This window comes from Arvicanthis niloticus, chromosome 8, assembly GCF_011762505.2.
Source record: "Arvicanthis niloticus isolate mArvNil1 chromosome 8, mArvNil1.pat.X, whole genome shotgun sequence".
In the NCBI taxonomy this organism is placed as follows: domain Eukaryota; kingdom Metazoa; phylum Chordata; class Mammalia; order Rodentia; family Muridae; genus Arvicanthis; species Arvicanthis niloticus.
Genome location: NC_047665.1, coordinates 31,461,641 through 31,475,701, shown reverse-complemented (window position 1 = coordinate 31,475,701; position 14,061 = coordinate 31,461,641). Strand labels below are relative to the sequence as shown.

The following is a 14,061-nucleotide window of genomic DNA, read 5'->3' as shown; positions in this document are numbered from 1 at the left end:
AGAGGTTAAAAAATGAGATGAAATTTCAAATGAAATAAAATATTATGAAATCAACTCCTCTGTTGCCTTCTGTAATTAACTAGTCATAATAGGAAGTGAGTATGTAGTCTCTTCCGTTTCTAAGAAGAAACAAATCCAAGGAGGTCATTTTCTCTGTCACACCAGTCAGTTCCGTGACTTTAAACACTCAGTAAGCTCCCAGCCTTGGAATGTGTTTTTCTTCCTTCCATGGCTTTCTGTGGTCCTTCATGATCATTGTAGAATACACTGTGGTTCTGTTTGCTTCTGCCTGCAGCTTCCAGACCTCTGCGGTTTCCTCTGCAGCTGTGGGTATTTCTCATGTGAAACCACAGGTCACTTCAGAACCACAAGACTGATCTTGACAATTAGAACTTTAGCCAGGGTCCCCTGGGATATTCTGAAACTCACTGGGCTCCATACGTTACTTCCAGATCGTTAAATTACTACCATCCGGTACCTCACATATTCTTGGTTCCCCGAAGCATCTAGGTCAGTCTTTATCAATGCTCTTGAAGGTTCATATCTTCCCAGCTCATAAATATTCTTAACAAATATGTCCACTGGAAAGGAAGATTGTGAAAATGAGGATTTGACCTTCTTTGAGTTTTTATGCCTACTGTTTTTGCCTAGGGTGATTCTTGTCTACGCAGATACATCCCAAGACATCTGGTGGTTGCCTTAGACCATGGGTGGTGTAGGCTCTGGAGATACTATGATTTCATATACCTATTAAAAAGTTTAATTCATAAGTTAGGTGCTGTAAGAGGTTGTCAATATCATGTGGTAGAGCTTAGTAACCTCAACATATGTTTCTTCCTTTCCTCACTAAATCAAGAGCTTCTGTTTACAAAAAAAGTTTTTAATAAAGTACTTCACAGTTTTTCTTTGGCATATCTGAATGGTCAGTCTTACTATTGTGCTTTGGGGCCATCTTTATAATTGTAATTATTTATTTTGTGTTGTAGGTTTGGTCTCACTCTATAGTCTAGGATGGCCTGGAACCCACAACTCAGCCCAGGCTATTGTTGAGTGCTTATGACTCAATAGTGTTGGCTCCCGAGTGCTGTACTATTGAGCCTGTCCACCACATCTATCTATCTGAGGTCATACTAAGTAAAAGAGAAGTCATGTGAGGATGAGCCAGAAGGCTGGGCAGGTGGCACTTGCCATCAGACCTGACAACCCGAGTTCCACCCAGGAACCCAGATGGTAGGAGAGAGCACACATAAGCAGCAGTACCTACGGATGCACACACAACAAACAAACAAACAAACAAACAAACAAACAAACAAAGCTGGAAAAAGAGTTATTCTAACACCATCATTGTAGTACCACAGGCCAGATGAGGGAGCCAGCTAGTCACACATAATAGGTGACAGCAAGGCTTTGGTCTCTAGCTCCTATCCTCATTCTCTTCGATTCTTCAACTTTTTGCCAGAGCCCACTGAGGTTTGGCTGTTCATTTTGTCTATAAATACTATTTTTTCCATGTCCCACTAATCTGGGCTATTTATCTCAACTTGCCTTGTTTTAAAATAAACATTAAGAGACAAACCATTTTAAAATGAGATTCCCTAATCCATGCTGTTTCCATTTGTTTCAGGGTAGAGCCAGGATCTGGGACACCTGGTGTGTTTCTTTGTTCATTCCTTTGACAAAAGTACCTACTGGAAGCAACTTAAAGAAGTGGAGATTAATTTTGTCTATGGATAGAGAGGCTTCAGTCCATTGTGGTGGGAAAGAACAGGCTGAGGCAGAGGCTTTGACCTCTGTAGTGGGAGCAAAATGCATGATAGCAGCATATCCCTTCCAGGTGGGTCAGCAGGAATAGGGCTTGGGGCAACTAAAAGGCCGTATGGTCATTATAACCCACCTCAGTTATACTAACTAGACTCGTCTTCCAAATGTTCCCAAACAACGCCACCAAATGAGGACCAAATACATGAGCCTTTATAGAGGGTGTCTTGGACTTAAACCATAACCCCTAGGAAACTCACCCCTAACTCTACACATGTGCCATAGTTCTTGACAACCCCGGAAGTAGACTATGTGGTCCATGTGTCAGCCAGTGCATTTGTCATTTTGGACCACATACAAGCTGATCCATTTGACCTTTAGTAAATTGCTGAGAAGCGGATCACACAGCATGATCCTGGGTAGAAAATGATAACAAAGTCCATTTAGTCACGAGAAGCATGGTAGAGAGAACATTTGATGCTTCAAGACGTAAGTCTTAGAGTACTAATACAGTCATAAGTAATATCGTTCTGCATTTTATTTGATAGTACAAATAGACACATCTTTAATGTTATTTCTACATAAGAATATTTAAAAATCTATTTTAACTTATTACTGCCAAGTGGGCTATATTTTTTTTTATGCCAGAAATACCTAAAAATCAAGATACAGATGTTTTTTTAAAGCTAAGAGGAAATAACTCCAACTTAGAGCCAAAGAAAGAACATTGCTCTCGCTTTTGTTTCGAAGTTTATTAGGCTGAACTGTTTTAAGTTTTTAGAATATAACACTTCCCTGGAGGTATCTATCTTAATACTCATCTAAGGCATGTATAATAATTAGAAATCTCTCAGTTTCTACGTCTGACATTCACCTGCCATAGGCAAGGCAGCCTTTGCTTTTTTGAAATATGGTCACTAATGAACAGTCTTAGGAAAGACTTGTTCTGTAGGTTCGATTCTTTATCTATCTTCCTCCTTTCCCCTGCCCCTTCTCCCTTACCCCTCCTTTCTAACTTCTACCTTCCCTGGTCCCCTTCTCTTCTCTCCATGATACCCCAAGTGTTCAAATGCTTGAATCGGTTGACTGTTTGGGCTCTTCTCTCTTATAAACATCATGCTTTTCTCTTTTGCTCCTGATGAAGTTCCTTGTCAAACTGTTATGGAAGTATGGGGAATACAAATGTCCCATAAAAATGGAACAAGCTGCAAAGCAGGCCGCTCTCACCTCTTCCAAGACAGGCAGATCTTTTAATGACCTCCCTGAGAGCAGGGAGCCAAGGCCATGTTCAGATTTTACAGCACCATGGCTCAGGATGTTGAATGAAATACAGCTATTTCGTGTTTGAAAATGAAATGCATTTCAGAAAATATTTAACTGTCCAACTGTGCAAAGATAAATGTTACTGTATTCATGACCATTCATATTGCTGTTTCTAGTTACTAATCACAGCCTGTGTGATACATGTGGCAGAATGAAACCAAGTACATTTGGGCTTTCAAAATAGTTCAGTTAATACATTCAAAGCTATTGTCATTTCCCCTGTCAAAGATGGCATTGTTAGAGCCCAGCCTCTATAAACTCTCTTCCCTGCTGAGTAGACCACGTGGGAAAATGCTTATTTTGTTTTTTCTTACAAGAATAAAATTGCAATCTTTCAACAGAACATGTTGATCATGCCATCTGGCACATAATTTCTATGCTTAAATTAAGCTGAGAAATCAATGCAGTGTTGAAGGATATTATCCGTTGAAGATTTTTTTTTAACCTCCAAGCAATTTGAGAAAGTGGGGTAAAAAATAAGTTGTTTTCATTTCTGAGGATGTGAATTACATAAGTCTGGAATATTTCTTGCACATACATAGGGAGAAATTATAATTTATAAGTAGATGTCTATGGCTCACTTAAATTCCATGTCTTGACGTTGTGCCACACTGCACTGAATGTGGGGATCTGTGTGGAAAGACCAGTGTTTGGAAATGCATAGCTACAAATGGATGGTGTGATAAAAATGAGTGTAAAGCTTTGTCCTAAGGACTTATCAAGTTGTCTGCATTGTTTTCAAGTTTTTCTTTTTCAGTGCTGAGAGTGGACCCAGGAGCCTCCAGACATTGGGTAAGCACCCTGCCATTGAGATGCTGTCCAGCTTGTAGACTTTTCTTTGGTAAATAATTTATGAATTCGGGTTAATGTTCACAGTTAAGGCACTGATAAATAAATTGAATACACACAAATCAAGTCACAGGTACCCAGCAAGGTCAAGTAACTCAGAAGAATAGAATAGTGAGTTCTCTCTGTGTGTATGTGTGTATGTGTGTGTATGTGTGTGTGTGTGTATGTGTGTGTATGTGTGTGTATGTGTGTATATGTATGTATATATATATACATGCATATGTATGTGTATATGTGTGTATGCGTGTGTATGTGTGTGTATGTGTGTATGTGTGTATGTATGTATGTATGTATGTATGTATATGTGTGTGTTTGCATGTTATGGCTGGTGTGTGGAAGCCAGAGGACAACCGTGGGTGTCAGCCTTCTTTGTTTGAGGCAGGGCTGAACAGTGAGATGTAGGTTCTCACCACTGTGAGCATTACAAGGATTCTTGTCTACACTACGCAGCAAGAGATTTACCCACTGAGCCCTCTCCCCAGCCAGAAAGTGAGTTCTTTCTGAGCTTCAGAAAGGAAAGTGGCTTCAGCAAGTTCTAGTTCACACATGCTCAGGCATCTAGAATCTTCCAGCTGGGAAGTGTGAGCTAGGAAAAGTCTTTGACCAGTTCAGTTCACAGCTGCTAAAACACAGTAGCTTGATTCATGGGAAAGCTGGTTCTAGGGAGCTCAAACAGATGCAATAGTGTGCCAGAAAGAAAAAGAAAAAAAAAGAAAAAGCTCTGAACTAAAGTGATAAAAAAAAAATGGAGAAAAGATAAAGGCAAGGTAGACTTTCCACTTTCATTTCTTTAACTAGTTTTTATGAGTCACCTGAATGGTTAAACTTGAAGGTTTTTTTTTTTAAACTTAACTAGTAATATTTTTAAATGAGAAAGAAAGAAGGAGAAATTCATATTTGAAGGGAAGGATTTCATCTTGAAGTTAGCCATCTGGAGTCTCATGAAAAACACAGCTATCTGACTCTCTGTTGGCCACCTGCCTATTGATGTCATGACACACCTGTGGATCTCCAGGGTGCCAGAGGAGGAAACTCAAGTGTTTTTCCACAAAGGAAGTTTGTGAAGTATATTCGAGCATCTGAGAAATGAGCAACAGATTTGAAATATACATGATTATAACTTTTACCTCAAGAATTTTTCATATTGATGTTAATATTTTTGTGGTTCTTTAGAGTCTTGGAAACTCACTTACATGAATTACATGCTACACTTCTCACTAACCTTCTATACACAGGTAGGAGAGAGCCAGGGGATCATAGTAGCACACGAATTCAAGTCCTGTTGGAAAGGGTACATCTTGTCTGGCATGTGTGCTTAGGAGACACCCTCTCACTGTGGCACCAAGGGAGAAATCTTGAGGAACCAGGTGCATTCATTAAATAGAGGCAGTGTACCCTGGCGTCTGGCAGCAATAGTTTCCTTGGATGCAGATCCTTATGTTACAGGGCCTGAGACACGTGACTCAAGAGCAGGTGGACAGACATTGCCTGACTAAAATGTGGGCCCCTGGACCCATGACGTGACTCAACAGGGCAAGGCACTTGATGCCAAGCCTGGTGATATCCCCCAAACCATATAGTAGAAGGAGAGAACCAACTCCCACAAGTTGTCTTTTGACTTCCACATGTGGGTCATCATTCTATATTGAGTGTGCAGAAACACACAAACACATATATAATAATTGTAAAAAAAAAAAAACAATGTAAAGTTATGAGCTCTGGTACCCAAAGCTCTAGGCTACCACCATGTGCTCTGCTGCTCTGTCTACTAGCCACACTACAGCAAACCTCTGACTGTTCCTTCATCTGCTTACATGCCAATCAGACGGAGGGGTCGGGACAGAAGCAGAGACACAGATATAGGGAGGGAGACAGACACAGAGATTCAAAGGGAGAAAAAGGTCATGAAAATAGAAAACACCAAAGGCACATGCATCAGAAAAGCTGCCATTGGCAGCCATGATTTTCTTTCTCTTTCCTTTAAAAAAGGTTTTCACTGTATATATTTATCACACATGGTATAGTGTTTTATATATGTGTATGTCTATATTGTGTATACACACATATACATATACATGTATGTCCACAAAGTATATATATATATATATATATATATATATATATATATATATATACACACACACACACACACACACACACACACACACACACACACACACGTATGTCTATGTATATATTTTGTTCTCTCCCACTCCGTTTTCTCACCTCTCCTCTTCCCTTTGCTCCCCAGTTGTTCCCATAGGCAGTTTTCCTTCCATTCTCATGTCATATGTAGCCATATTTTTATGTATCCCTATAAAACCCAGGAGGTACATATGAGAGATAACGCACACAGTGTTTGTCTTTTGGAGAGACTGGCTTAATTCACTTAATATCTTCGATCGCATCTGTTTTCCTGAAAGATGACACAAGCTCATTTTTCATGGCTGAAAAACTCTGCTGTGTGTCTGCACCACGTTTTCTTTATCTACTCTTCTGTCAGCACACATTCAGGTTGGCTCCAGAATTTAGTGGCCGTGAATGGTGCTGCAGTAAACTTCAAGTGTTTCTGCAACTGTGTATCCATCAGGTAAATACCCAGGGGTGTAATCTCACGGTGCAAGCTTACTCTTGTAGGAAAAGAAGTCCCTGAAGCCTTTCAGGATTTGCATGGAAGAGTATAGTCACATGTGTATGGGTGTGTGTGGGGGGTATTTACACATGAATGCATGTGTGGACTCTTCAGGTTCTTTGGCAGTGAATCATCAAACCTCATCGGTGGAAAGAAGAAAGCTAATATGGGGAGTCGCAGGAGCAAAGTCTCAGAGCATAACCTTCCATTCTCATGAGCCCAACTCATCTGTGTAACGCCAAGTCAGCCACTGGCCCAGGGTTCTGAGCCGCCACCACCCTGGTCTGCTCTGCTTTTCCCACTTGTCTAACAGAAACACTGTGGAAATTGTGAGTGGGAGAAACTAAAGAATTTAAATCAGAAGACGGAGTCCAAACTCATTCTGTCTGTCTCGTCGACATGCTTCCTGATTCTGCTGATGTCCCTGGGCTCCCCTGACTGACTTGATTGACAACTACAAATATTGCAAGCAAGAAACCAAAAAGACCCCAAAAGGATTTCAAGGCGCGAGCTGAATAATTTATAATAAAACTCCAAGTCTTACTTAGAAGCAAGCTTCCTACCTTTTCAATATGAAACATACTTTTTATGTACAATTTCCACGGCAGTTTACAGGTGTTAAATTAGGAACAGAAGTCGACTGCAGACAGGGGAGAGACCTAATGCCGCACCACAAAGTTCAAACAAAGTGTGTTTCCTTTTTTATAAAAAGTATATTATGTTGGTGTCTGCAGAGTTTCATGCAAATTAATCTTAATTTACTGTGTCTTTTGGCTCTTTCGTAAAATGATCTGGATATGCTATTTCTACATTCTGGCTATAAAATTCGTCATAAATTGGGCCATATTATATTTTTTAATATGTAGGATGATTTGCTGAGTATGAGAATCTGTAGTGGAGCCTGCTTTTTACCAATCCCCGAAGTGGTCCTGAGTTCCTGGAGCGCTCATGCCACAGAGGCATAGAAGACTGGTAGGTGGGGGCTAAGGGTACCCTTCCTTGTAGTTCCCTCAGGTTTTCACCAGCTCTGCAGGGCTATACTTTGTCAAACTAAACACTTGCTTTGTAGTAATGCACTTTAGGGCTAAAACGAAGGAACCGGATTAGAGGTTGGTCGGTTGTCTGCCTCGCTGGGTGTGGCTTGACTCTATCCTGAAATCTACCTTTGACCTTTTTTTTTTTTCCCCCAGAAGCTCCCTTCTTTCAGAGGTTGGAGGACAGTGGAATAGGAATCATGGGAGAACATTTTCAGATAGCTGATGGACAAGCGTCCAGGGAGAAGAGCTCAGGGCAGCCTTATATTTGTTACTACTGAATGAAACCCTGGGGAAGCAGACTCTTCTATTAAGGCTGGAACTGTAGTGGTGGTGGTGGTGGTGGTACATGGGGTGGGGTGAGGTACCAGTGAGTTCTACACAGGCCTCCTCTGAGAAGTTCATCTAATAGTCTATGCTTGTGCTCACATCTCTCCGTTTCAGGACAGCCACATTCCCCAGGTCATCCCTTTGTCTCTTATCACAAGCTTAAGAATTTTTTTAAGCTTTTATTATTGGGCTAATTTGTGCTGAAGAAGAACAGCATTGTGGTATCTGGAATTAGCTATTTTTTTTTCTCACATTCTTAGAAGATTTTTTTTTTCCTTAGCTGGGGGAAGGGGAAACCAAAGAGGAATAGGAAAACAAGTCCCTGTTTTTATTCCAACATAATCCCTAATATCCTTTCTGGGTGCCCCTTTCCAGGCAAGTTGTTTTTAAAAGGAAAATATCAGTTAAGACAGAGCATGTCACTAGAGGAACTTTTAAAAAGCATTTGGTCTCCTGGTGGGACCACACTCTGAGGAGAGACCACAATCTGCCCCTGTCTTTAAAACCCATGAAGTGTTTTTGAAGCAGTTAATAATAATAAACGAGATAAGGGAGTCCAGGTGCTCGGGGTCCTGGGCTCCAGCAGCCTCTCTCCTCGTTAGGTATTAGGAGGTTTGCAGAACAAAGCTGGGCAGGTTTCATAGCCACAGCCGAGGAAACAGAGTCTTCTGCACCTTGCCCAACATGTGCTCCTGTTTACCTCAGTCAGCATGCTCAGACACCTGGGCTAGCCTGACCACATTGCATGCAGGCCTTTCACGCTCAGACTCTGGGAGTTCCCACTGTTGTTTCACCTGTGGGAGCCCATGGCAAAATGGGGCCCCTCAAACCTGAGTCTGAAATCTAACACTACATTTATCCTGATCTTTGAGTAACCAAAGGAAAAAAAAAAAAGAGAAGATGGGGGAATAAGAACAGAGACTGAGAATTAGCAAATGGAGCTGGGGGTGCTGCTCAGCACCATGTCACTTAAGTAGCTTGCAGGAGACCACCATGGGCTCCACCCCCAGCCCCAGATCAAGGAAATGGATTTCAATAAATGAACAAATGCTTTTAAGATAAACACAGTGCTGGTTGTGGCTCCTATGAAAAGCTGGAACAGGAGCGGTTCCACCCAGTTAGTTTTGTTGTTCCAGGTACACTGTGTCTTAGGATCTCTGTTGTGCTGATAAAGCACTCTGACCAAAGCAACATGGGAAGGAAGGGGTTAATTTGCCTTAACACTTCCAGGTCACAGGTCATCACTGAAGAAAGTCAGGCAGGTACTCAAGGCAGGAATCTGAAACAGAAACTATGGAGGCACCGCTGTGCTTGCTGAATCGTTCTGTGGCTTGCTCACCTACTCATGCTTAGCTAGCCTTCCGACACAACTCAGGGCCAAATGTCTGGGTTGGTATTGCCCTCCTGCAACAATTAGCTATCAAGACAATCCATCCTAAATATGCCCATGGGCCAATCTGACCAAACAATTCCTTAATTAAGGCTTTCTTCTCAGATGACCCTAGGCTGGGTCAAGTTGGCACTTAAAACTAACGAGGACAGCCACAATTATTTATGATCTACCAGGCACTTGGCTGAGTCTTGAGCCTCTACCATTCTGAAAGAGGACAATCAGATACAGTGTTCATTATCTGGAAAAAGAACCAGAAACTTTAAAAGATGGGGTATCTTGTAAAAGGTTGTCCGGTCAATGAGTTAAGGAGACTGGACTTAACCCTAGGCATCTAGTCCTAAAGTCCAAGTTGACAGCACTGAGCTAGTATCTGGACAAGAACAGATCTATCATGCTGTATGCTACGCTATCTTTTCATTAACGTTTTAATTAAAGCATAATAACTGTACATATTGGTTATATCTCAATGTACGTTGTGTGATGAGGAGTGAGTGTATTTAGTACATTTATCTTCTCAAACATTTCTCATTTCTTTATGAAATGATTCCAGCACTTCTCTTCTATCTCAAACTTCGCAAGACATTATTGTCAATTATATTTTTATGTGCAATAGAACACCAGCATGTATTCCTCCTATGTAGTTACACTGTTCTCTTTGATGCCTAGCCTGCCCCAGCCTACCCCCATGCAGCTTCTAGCAAGCACCATTCTACTCAGTACTTCCATGAAACCAGAGTTGCTCCATATCTGAGCAATGGCCTACAATGTCTATTATATTTCTATGACTGGCTTGGTTCAGTGAGCACAGTTCCTTTATGTCCATTCATGTTGTTACAAATGACACGATTTTACCCTTTTTATGGCTAAATACTATTCTGTCATATATATACATTTCTTTAGTTTTCAAATGGAACATGAGGTCACTTCACAATTTTTAAATATTTATCTTTATTTTAAAATTGTGTGTGTGTGTGTGTGTGTGTGTGTGTGTGTGTGTGTGTGTGTGCATATCTCCATGCAGGTATTCCAGGAGGCCAGAAGCATAAAAGTCCTCTGGAGCTGGAGTTACAGGCAGTTGTCAGCCACATGAAGTGGTTACTTGAAACTAAACTGGCACCTCTGGAAGAACCTTACTCAGTCTTAACTGCTGAGTCATCTTTTGTGACTGTCATGAATCTACTTTGATTTTTAAAAAAGAGTTATTCATTTATATTTTTATGTGAGTACATGGTAGCTGTCTTCAGACACACCAGAAGAGGGCATAGGATCCCATTACAGTTGGCTGTTAGCCTTTATGTGGTTGTGGGAATTGAACTCAGAACCTCTGGAAGAGCAGTCAGGGCTTTTAACTGTTGAGCTATCTCTCCAGCCCTACTTTGATTTTATTAGGAAAAAAAATAAGCCAGTTGTCTACTTCCTCTAATTTGATTTTGCTACCACCTACCTCCCTGAGGCCTCAGGAGCTTCCTTTGTGCTTTTGGATCTGCCCCTCCAAGCCAGCTCTTCACACTGAAGCCTGAGGGATGATTGTGGTTACAGGAAGACACTAGCTGCTCTCTCCTAGAACTTCTCCACTGGTTCCTTCTCATCAGGCCCTTGGTGACTCTCAAGTCTCATCTTCAGGTCTCTTTGTCCCCTTCACTTTTTTTTCCAGCCACACCAGTTTCTTAAACCTTATGCTCAAGTAGCTTTCACACAGCGCCCCCCCCCCCCCCCAGAGGCTGCCTGGACATCTTCCTCTCCAACTTCCTCTCAGGCACTTAGGTTTCCTTATAGTACTGAACTGAAATGTGTTCATGTTATGAAATGTCATGAGTTTATTTGTTGGCTGACATTCTTATCCATTAAAACAAAAACCTTTGTGAGATAACTTTGTCTGGTTTTAGTCACAGCCATTATTTCTGATTTCCCAAAATGGATCACCAAGTCCATGCTCAAAAAAGAAAAAGTATAGATAAATGACTCTAAGGAACAATGATTTGCTTGGAATAGAATAGAAGTAGGTTTGGAAATAAAATAGTGAGAAGATTTAAAGAGCACTATTAAGAAATGAGACATCGTTAACATGCACACAGGCAAGTGCGTGTGTGCACACACAGATGGGGGGGGCTGAGGGAGGAAGAGACATGTGCATGTAACATTTAAAGAAAAAGAGGCCCCATGGGAGAATTTGGACAGAGGGAAGGAAAGTGGGGAAACGATATAATTATATTACGATATCAAATTTTATTTTAAAAGAAATGAGAGTACAGTTAATGTGCTGAAAATATCAGAAATCAGAAGCAGCATCTGACAATGAAGCAGTACATTGTATACTTTGTCCCTTTTATATACATAGTTAAAAGCAAAGGGATGGCATTCTCTGCACACATCACATAACGAGCAAGAGTTGTAGGCAAAATGATCCTGGTCCATGAACGAGAAGCCCTGCCCTTGTTGATGCTGAGCTTTCCTTGGAGTTGGGGTTGTGGGTTTGTTCCTGCACTTCACTACATCATTAGATGCATTATGCTCTCTTCTGAGCTCTACAGGAAAACTGACACCGACCATCACAGGTGGGTACTCCGCTTCTGTCTGACTTGGCAGATGAGTACCAATTAATAGTACCACTCCCTTCTTTTCCTTCCATGTTGTGTGTCTGTCATCCATTACCTGCACTCTGACAGCTGCCATGAATTCAAGGCATTGTGTTGGAGTGGCAGCTGGAGAGGCACCGCTGTGAAGCCCGTGTGTTCTTCTGCATTCTATCTTCTCATTGTTATGCCAGCCATAGAGACTGAGGTATGATTGAAGACAGAGTGCAGGGAAATCATTTCAGTCTAAAATAGCCATGCACGTTTCTTTAAAAGTTGCACAAGCAGGGAAACCATACTAATAATAGTTTTTAAACTTTTAATATTGTGCCTCTGTGAGGATTAAGATCTGGCAGTACATGCTCAAGCATCTGCTTTGTTATTATTCTATCTATCTATCTATCTATCTATCTATCTATCTATTTATCTATGTATCATCTATGTATCTATCTATGTATCTATGTGTCTATCAATGTATCATGTATGTATGTATGTATGTATCTATCTATCTATCTATCTATTTATCTATCTATCTATCTATCTGTTTAGTTTTTTGAGACAGGGTTTTACTGGGTAGCTCTGGTTGTCCTGGAACTCATTCTGTAGACCAGGATGACCTAGAACCAGAGTGGGATTGAAGATATATGTCACCACTGCCTGGTAGGGTCTTACTGCATAATCCAGGTAGGCCTTGAATGGAAGATCCTCCTGCTTCAATCACCCCGTGCTGGGATCACTAGTGTGGTTTTCACTGGGTACAAAAATTTAACCTTTTCTTCATTTTTTAATTTAAAAAATTTCATTATTTATTTGTGTCTATTGGGGAGGTGGTGGTGTCCTAGTTGGGGTTACTGTTGCTATGACGAAACACCATGACTAAAACAACTTGGGGAAAAGAGAGTTTATTTGCCTTATGCTTTTTCATTACAGTCCAGCATTGGAAGAAGTAGGACAATAACTCAAGCAGGGCAGCAACCTGGAGGCAGGAGCTAATGTAGAAGCCACGGAGGGGTGCTGCTACTGGTTTGCTTCCCCTGGCTTGCTCAGTCTGCTTTGTAGTAGAACCCAAACCCAGCAGCCCAGGGATAACCTCACCCACAAGGGGCTGGGGCCTCTGTCATCAACCACTAATTAAGAAAATGTCTGATCACAAGCATGACTTTGTAGATGCAGCCAGCCTAGAGAAGTCAACATGTCTGTCACCACAAACTGGGCTTGTCGTAAAAACCCACCGGGACTCTTGGAGAAGTCATGCCTTGCCCAGGACCTGAAGCTGTTCAGAGAGGTTGGGCTCTGGAACAAATGTGAGGTGTGGAAGGTCAATTTTACCCTGGCCAAGATCCTCAATGCCACCTGGGAGCTGTTTACACTGGATAAAAAGGACCCACATAGTGGTTTTGAAGGCAGTGCTCTCTTGAGGCAACTTGTTTGCATTGGGGTGCTGGATGAGGGCGAGATGAAGCTGGATTACATCCTTGGCCTGAAGACTGAGGGTTTCCTGGAGAGATGGCTGCAGTCCCAGGTCCTTAAACTGGGCCTGGTCAAATCTATTTACCATGTTGGTGAGCTCATCCATCAGCGTTGTATTATGGTCTGCAAGCAGATGGTGAACATCCTGTCCTTCGTTGTTGTCCCTCTGGACTCCCAGAAGCACAGTGTCTTCTCCCTTCACCTTATGGTGGTGGCTGCCCAGGCTGTGTGAAGAGCTAGCCAGGGTGGTGCTAGAGCCAGTGATGATGGGGATGAAAATTAAATGAACACCTCCCTGGACTGAGGATGTCCTAGTTCTTCAGTTGACTAACAAATCAAAAGTGACATTTGGAAAAAAGAAAAGAAAATGCCCTACAGGGGTGCCTTCACAGCCTGGTTTAATGGAAGCATTTTCTCAATGGAGGTTTGTTCTTCTCAGATGACTTTGGCTTATGTCAAGTTGACATAAAACTACCCAGCACAGATGGTGGGGTGGGATGTACACACATGGAATTCAGAAGACACTTTGTGTGAGTTGTTTCTCTCCACCCACCTTGTGGGTCCTGCTTAGGTTGTCATTGTCAGCCATCACTTTTATCTTGATGCTGAACAGGCTTTTTAAGGCTGTGCTTTATCCAGAAGGATCACACTAAACATCAAACTGTGTGCTTTTTTGGAGGAATTACAAGATAATTTACA

The 14,061-nt window shown here is 41.6% G+C and overlaps 1 pseudogene; it reads left to right on the top strand.

Annotated features, from left to right (window-relative positions):
* The first annotated feature begins 13,084 nt into the window (after nucleotides 1-13,084).
* LOC117713352 (small ribosomal subunit protein uS4 pseudogene) lies at nucleotides 13,085-13,594 on the top strand (annotated as a pseudogene).
* Nucleotides 13,595-14,061: the final 467 nt, after the last annotated feature.